Below are 8561 nucleotides of genomic sequence, written 5' to 3'. Positions count from 1 at the left end.
CAACTTCAGCTCTTTTGATTTACTCAACATGATATCAAGAAACAGCTGAAAGTGGTGGATACAGTGAAGGGTGAGGATTCTGAAGACTTGTGTTCCAGAACTTGCTATGCCCCTAGACAAGTTGTTCTAATACAGCTGGCATCCAACTGACAAAAATTACCCAGATATGCCCCATACACAAAAATACCAGAACAAATCCAATCAGTCTATTCTTGATCATCTTTAAAATGATAAAAAGGGTTATCAGCAGGTCCATCAAGCAGCACTTACTTAGCAACAACCTGCTCACTAATGCTCTGGATTCCATCAGGGCCACAGCTCCTGACCTCATTACAGAATTGGCTCAAACATGGACAAAAGAGCTGAATTTCAGAGGTGAGATGAGAGTGACTGCACGTGACATCAAGGCTGCATTTCATTGAATGTCACTTCAACGAACCCTGGCAAAACTGGAGATAACAGGAATCAGGGAAAACATTCTGCTGGTTGGAATTATACTTGGCACAAAGGGGTGGTTGTGATTGTTGGAGGTTAATCACCTCAACCATTTGCAGCTCTTTTCTTACGTACATTGCAAAAGGTATTAGCACGGAAAAGAACAGTTGAGTTGTCTGGAAAGAAAAATTGGGAGATATTGAATTAGGACAGGGAGTACAAGGTGATTGCAGAACAAAGTAAAGAAATTGAGAGGATTGATAAGGCATTTCAGAGGGCATTTAAGGGTCAACCAGTCAAGAATCTACAATCACCTGTGTGGAAGACTAGGTAAGGACAACAGATTTTCTTCAATAAGGGGAAATCAGTAAATCAGATGGTTTTTCTTTCAGAAGAAGTGTGGACAGCTAGAAGTGTTGATCCATGACAGCACAAATGACATAGGTAGAGCAAGGTGCTGCAGGGAAATTTTAGGGCGCTGGGAAAGAGAAGGTAGCAATCTCCATATTGTTTCTGATGACACACACTCATGAGTATAGATGTCAAACAATAGAACAAAGGAATGTGTGTCTGGAAAGAAGACTTTAGATATCTGGGAGCTGTTACTTGTTGCACAGATTACACCTGAGACCAAGAACCTCATAATGTGGTTTTCTGGTGCTATTAGAGAAAGCTCAATCTATTTTAGACTAACTTTCTTGCTTTTATACTCTATTCCTTTACTAATAAAGCCAAGAAACCCACACATTTTCCAACAAACTTCTCACTACATCCTTTCATCCTTATGTCATTTCAAATATTTATATACTTCCAAATCTTTCTCTTCCCGTATTCCTTTTAAAATTGTGCCATTTCCTTCATATTGCATCTCCTCATTCTTTCTCTTAAATTCCATCTGCAATCTATCTATCCATTTCATTAATATTTTTGAAGCCTGCACATATACTCTTCAATGAAGACAGCCTTTCGGAATGTTGTATCATTTGCAAATGTTGTAATTATGCCCAATGCATTGTGTTCTGGGTTAACTGACACACTACATGGTGATATAATTCAAAACATCCAGTGGGTCGCAATCCATTTGCCATTAACAAACTCATGCTAATTTATTTTTCATTAATTCAAAATTTTCCAAATGCTGTCTAATTTCATCCTGGGTTATTGTTTCCATAATGTCCCCATATCATATTAGACTGACTGGTCTGGAGACCAATTGTATGTTTTAAGATTTTTAATGTATCAAACAAACTAAAATCAACACAGGCTAAGCAATGCTTATCAGGCACACCAAACTACAGAAAAGGTATTTCTCAGTAACTAACAAGCACAACCAAAATTCTTTATACTATGCTTTAAGTTTATGTCGCGCTTCCAGCAGATATGCAGTCCAAAGATTAAGTCCCACACTGTTCTTGGCTCTTTAGCCCACTTCCTTCATCATGGCGTGCCATAAACTTTCAATCTCACTTAGTCTTCAGAGCATTCCTGAACTGGCTTCAAGTAGCAAAGCCCATTTTTTTCAACTCACTGTTCCTCAAATCTCCCCAAGTTCTGTCACTAGCAACAAAGTCTTTTCCTCTGCTTTTCACAACAGCCACCTCTGTTCAGTCCCCACCTCTATGCCTCTGTGCCTAATTGTACAGAAGACTGGCTTCCCCTCTGTGAAGGTGTGAGTAATGGACATCTGATTTTCCAGGGATTTGGCTGTAGATAATATGAGCCTGTCTCTGGTCAAGATTGGAATATTCACTTAATATCCTAAATCCAGAACATTCTGTTCTATCTGAAGTTGGAAGAGGAAGTCCCATATTTAAAGCAATGTCAGTTAATTGATGGACCATAATGTCAAAATGCCAAATCAATTTTGTTTTATTCTGACATGGTGCACCTTTAATGTTATAATTTTAACATTATGACAACTACCCTGAATTCCACTTAAATTCAGAGCATACTGATGTTGCAACAGAGTCTAATAAATCTGGTCCTGGCTTTTGATCATTCCAATGCCACTTGTTCACATCTGCACTCATGAAATAAATGTCACAATGTTAAACTGATGTTAAACAAATAAATGTTAAACAGTATGGCCATAAAAAGTGGCCCTTTTGCGTTGTTAGAGCTGACACCTCAGACCCTTTGAATAGGCGCAGAGAAATTTTAGTTGCTTGCAAAGCAGCCTACATGATGTCCTGTGATGAGAAGAAGATGATTGGATGGGGATGGGGAATACTTCTGCTATGAAACCAGTTCTACTTCTTACTTTTTCCCAATAATTCCCTTGTACAATAAAAAATCTTGCAGATTCTTTCACATCCATAAGGAATAAATCACAAGGTATGCCTTAGCCCTCCTGAATTCATTTTAATCCTCTCTCAGTGTTCCAGCTATTCTCTGAATCAATATTTTATGTTAATATATTATATCTTTTCATTAGAGTCATAGTCATAAAGTCATAGGGTCATACAGCATGGAAACAGATCCTTCGGTCTAACTAGTCTACGCTGACCACAATCCCAAACTAAACTAGTGCCACCTGCCTGTGCTTGGCCCTTATCCCTCCAAACCTTTCCTATTCATGTACTTATCTTAACGTCTTTTAAACGTTGTAACTGTACCCGCGTTCACCACTTCCTCTAGGAGTTCATTCCACACACGAACCACTCTCTGTGTAAAAAAGTTGTCCCCACTTCTTTTTTAAAATCTTTCTCCTTTCACCTTAAAAATACGCCTCCTAGTCTTGAAGTCCTTCACCTTAGAGAAAAGATACCTGCCGTTCTATCTATTCTACCTTATCTATACCCATCATTATTTTATAAACCTCTATCAGGTCACCTGTCAACCTCCTATACTCCAGTGAGAAAAGTCCCAGCCTATCCAAATCTCTCCTTATAACTCAAACGCTCCATTCCAAGCACATTCTAGTAAATCTCTTCTGAACCCTCTCCAGCTTAATATGGCATGGTGGCTCCGTGGTTAGCACTGCTGCCCCACATCACCAGGGGCCCAGGTTCAATTCCACTCTCAGGCCACTGTCTGTATGGAGTTTGCACATTCTCCCTGTGTCTGTGTGGGTTTCCTCCAGGTGCTTGGGTTTCCTCCCACAGTCCAAAGATGTGCAGGCGAGGTGGGTTGGCCATGCTAAATTGCCTGTAGTGTTCAGGGATGTGTAGATTAGGTGGGTTATAGGGGGATGGGTCTGGATATGATGCTCTAAGGATCGGTGTGGACTTGTTGGGCTGAAGGGCCTGTTTCCACACTGTAGGAATTCTAAGAATATCCTTCCTATAACAGTAAGACCTTAGTTTTATGGCTAAGCAATAATCTAACTTTTATTTAAAACCACAAAACAGTGAATGCTTCATCTCTTCATTTTGGTTGTCAGCAGATAACCTAACTGCAATCATACAATTTACCAGCTAACTGTGTTAACTAGCTACAGATTTCTGTGAAGATCATTTTAAATGTTTACCCATTTTTTATTCACAATGAAGCATCTGGATGAGTGTGTTGCTGGCTAGGCCAGCACTTATTGCCCATCCCTAGTTGTTCAGAGGACAGTTAAGAGTCACCCACATTGCTAAATTCCCTAAAGGATACTAGTGAACCAAATGGGATTTTCCTGGCAATTCACAATAGATTCAAGGTCATCATTAAACTCTTAGTTCCAGGTTCTATTGAATTAAAATCCCACCGTCTGCTGCAGCAAGATTCAAGCCCGGGTCCCCAGAACATTATCTGGGTCTCTGGATTAATTATCTGGTTGCAATACCACTGGGCCAACACCCCCACTAAGTGTAAGCTAGACAAATATTCCCACTCAAATTACTGGGAAACAGGAAAACTTGCAAATGAATGTGAATCTCTAGTTTAAGGCTCAATATTACAGCTGTTACTATATTGGGTAAATGTAATGAATGCTATTATAATGAATACTGAGTTAAACTTTAAATTTTATTTCAGATTAAAGTCTGAGGTGCATTTAAAAAAAAAACTATTATCTACATGGTTAAAATCTTCCAGCTTTGTGCATAAATAATTGAAATGCACTGTGACCTCATCAATGTGGAAGGCTTGTTTAAGGTAATGGCTTTTTGTACTTAGCAATGTGTGGCAGTTATTTGACAAAAAAACACCTGGTTGTTAACTTTTCTGATGAAGGGTCTAGGCCCAAAACGTCAGCCTTTCTGCTCCTATGATGCTACTTGGCCTGCTGTGTTCATCCAGCTCTGCACCTTGTTGTCTCTGGTTGTTAACTTATGCCTGTGCCATGTGCCAAATTAAGTGCTGTAGTTTATATGAAATTAATGCTTAAGTTTTGAGGATATTGTTGAAATCATCCAATTCTACTTCTGTCTGAATTCAAATGCTGATTATGTAACACAAATACAGAAGATATTGTGACTACATGACTGCACTACCTAGTAAATGAGTTGGTTGGAATGAAAAAGAGTCCCTGTAAGCTAAAATGTAGGACCAAAATCAAAAAGCAGCCTGAGCTCATGCTTTAAGTTAAACTGTTGGAGTTGAACAACATAAGCCCAGACTAGTAAATGGCAACTTAAGGATTCTTCTTCTGCAGTTAATGTCTAGAATGAACTTCCAGATCAACTGCTAGAGGCAAAAGGCATTCAAATCTTCTGACATGTCTTGAGCCTCCAACTGAACTAATGGTGTTGATTAACCTTCAGATCTTGAAGAACACCCCATATACAGACAAATGACGTGTTTACATGGTAAAGTTCATCATCCAATTGCTGATTGTATTCTGCCAGATTGCCCTATGATTCCAATGGCAGTGTGTTCAGATACTCAGAGCTACTGGCCTTGGACTGTTTACACTGTCCTCACTTTGGGTTTACTTAGAAATTACATACATGCATAAAGCTTGCTCGGTGTAACTCAAAGTAAATCAGATGATGTGTCAAAACACCCCATGCACTAACAGCACCTTCCCCCTTCCATGGAGAGTTCCCCCCCAAACACCCCTGGACAGTACTCCCCCAACCCACAGACAGTGCTCACCCCCTCCACCTCACTTGTCTCTGCCGACTCATCTTCCAGAATGCATGGCCAATATCAGAACAGTCACAATTGGCAGGAGTTGGACATTTTTATAGAGTGGAGGGTGGGAGGGTTACACTGTTGTGGCAGTGAGGGAAGGAAATGTACACTTCCAGAGTGAGGGAGTAGGGTAAACACTATTGCAGGGTGATGGAAGAGGGTGAGAACTCTTCAGGGGTGAAGGAGGAAAGTGAGGGCTGTTGGAATAATTCATAAGTGTTGATATTACTTTTGAAAATATTTTCTACTGGAAAACTGGAAATAGTATACTTAGCACAAACTTTGGGACTTTTAAATTCTTTACAGATTATGGTATCAATGCAGTAAGAAGTGGACAAATAGGGGGCTGGAAGAACACAGCAAGCCAGGAAGCATTTGGAGGAAAGGAGCAGTCAACGTTTCGGGTATTACCCTTCTTCAAGAAGTGGGCCTGGCTTGTCTTCCTCTGACAATCCTGTGCCACATTGGGATGTAGTTTGATTTACAGTGTGCTTCTGCATTTCTGAATAAACCGAAATGAGAAGGCTGGGCCAGGAATGAGCAGCCTGGTCATAAAAATTAGGAGCTGAGTGGCAATCCTCCTTGGGCCAAGAATTATTGACAAATTACCTAGCTGCTACAACGGGGAAATTTAGGCTCTTAACTCTTTAAAAAGCAACTGATTCCATATAAAAATTGTACTTTTTTTGATATTAAGGCACAGTTAGCAGACGAAGATACTGGACCTTGTTGACAAAATGCAAATAGAAACTCAGAATTATCAATTCATCTGCTTCAGGAGCATTACTTCTTTGTTCACTCGTTCTTTAGCTGATTTCTTCTTCTTTCTCCTGGAAACCACTGTAAAATGGCTGCTTGTAATTTTTATTTCTGTAACACAGGCTACTGGCAGTTTCCCCCTCTCACTTGTCACAGATGTCTTTGCCACAATGTGCCAATTTTGTTGTTACTAAGTGGTGCCTTTCAAGGTTTTTCCTTAAGGAAAAGGGTAAATTATTGTCAAATATTTTCTCTGTTGCAAAAGCGGGACATCAGTGCAATTTTTCAAACTTGATCTCATTACTCAAACCCCTGGAGTGATTCTCACCACAAGGCTTACATTCTCTTAGTAAGTAAGCAGACTGGCTGTATTAATTGGGAATTTCAGCCCCTAAGGTGAGTATCACATCCAATTTCCATTTTATCTTACCATGCATTCACCAGACATCCTGAAATTGACCGGCAGCCCCGGAACCAGCGTCATATTTATTTCCATTGTGCACCTGGAAAGGCACCGTTAGTCCAGAGCAGCCTTCATGGTTCCTAACATTTGCCCTGGATATGGGACAGCGCGAAATTGGTAACCTGCTCTACCGGCATAGTCCTGGTGATCCTGTTAGGTGGGGTGGTACAGATGAGGGACTTCCCCTCCCCTCAGGACCAGCAGTGAAGGATATAACACCAGACCACGTCAACTAGGTCTGAGGTTTCCATCCAGATTACAGCAGTCTCTGCCATCTGGAGGAATGCCCAATATTGTGGGAATGTCCTTCTGTACTCCAACAGTGTAAGTGCTACCATCGACCATCTCCACTATGTCGCATTCACTCTATCTCTGCCACAGGACCCACACCACTCCAAGGTTCACACGCTACCATTGTCACTAATGAAAGCAACATCTTCTCCAATTACCCTCCCAACCTGCTTACGCTACTAACTCTGCACAGCCTCTGAGTGGCCTCCTCACTCATGTACAACAACAATCATAGCAGGGACACCCAAGTTCATCTTCCACATGACCTCCCTCTCTCTCGCATTCTGGCTGCCATCAGTTCTGAGGAAGGGTCACTGGACCCCCAACAGTGACTCTGATTTTTCTTCACAGATGCTGCCAGACCTGCTGAGCCTTTCCAGTGACTTCTGTTTTTGTAGTAGTAATATGAACCTGGTATCTCTGACTAAGAGTGCAATGTGCAAAAAGGCTAGGCAATGCAAGCCAGGAATGCTCTGAGCAGCTAGGTATGTTCAAAATGGGTGAGCGCTATGACAGCAAGCTCAGAGATACAGCCTGATCTAATCCATGGGTTGGGTGTGTCTCTCTGACCACCCAGTGTCCTTCTTGTAGTGTTACAGTGATACTTGCTGGTGTAGGCAAAGATTGATTAATTGATTGATTTATTGTTGTCACATGTACCGAGATATAGTGAAAATTGTTGTTTTAAGTGCTGTGCAGGCAGATCAAACCATATAAAGTGCTTCAGATAGCAGAATAGAGTGCAGAATACAGTGCTACAGTCACAGAGAAGGTGCAGAGAGAGAAAGATCAGAATTAAGATTTGAGAGGTCTGTTCAAAAGTCTGATAACAGGAGGGAAGAAACTGCTCCTGAATCTGCTCCCACTTTTATATCTCCTTCAACTAACTGAGCTGCTGCTGCACAAAGGCCGGATGGCTGCCAGAGGTTCCAGCACAATTAATGAACAAATGAACAAATGAAAAAGTACAGCACAGGAACAGGCCCTTTGGCCCTCAAGCCTGTGCCGACCATCATGCCCTAATTAATCTAAAAACAAACCTGCCATTTTTCAATCCGTATCTCTCCATTCCCTCCCTATTCATGTAGCCATCTAGGTGCCTCTTAACTGTCTTCAATGTTCCCGCTTCCACCACCTCCTCTGCCAGCGCATTTCAGGCTGTTGTCACTGTCTGTGTGAAAAACTTCCCTCGCACGTCTCCCTTAAACTTTCCACCTCTGACCTTGAACCTGTGACCCCGTGTAACTGAAATTTCGACCTTGGGAACTATCCACCCTATCTATGCCTCTCATAATTTTGTAGACCTCTATCAGGTCTCCTCTCAGCTGCTGTCTTTCCAGTGAAAACAATCATTGTCTTTTTAACTTTTCCTCACAGCCAATGCCATTGAGACTGGGCAACATCCTGGTGAACCTTCTCTGTACTTTCTCCAAAGCTTCCACGTTCTTCTGGCAGTGTGGCGACCAAAACTGCATACAATACTCCAAGTGCGGCCCAACAAGGGTTTAATATAGCTGCAACATGGTTTGCCAACTCTTGTACTCCACGCAAG

Source organism: Rhincodon typus, chromosome 11 (genome assembly GCF_021869965.1).
Source record: "Rhincodon typus isolate 14 chromosome 11, sRhiTyp1.1, whole genome shotgun sequence".
NCBI lineage: Eukaryota > Metazoa > Chordata > Chondrichthyes > Orectolobiformes > Rhincodontidae > Rhincodon > Rhincodon typus.
Note: the sequence above shows the minus strand (reverse complement) of the source record.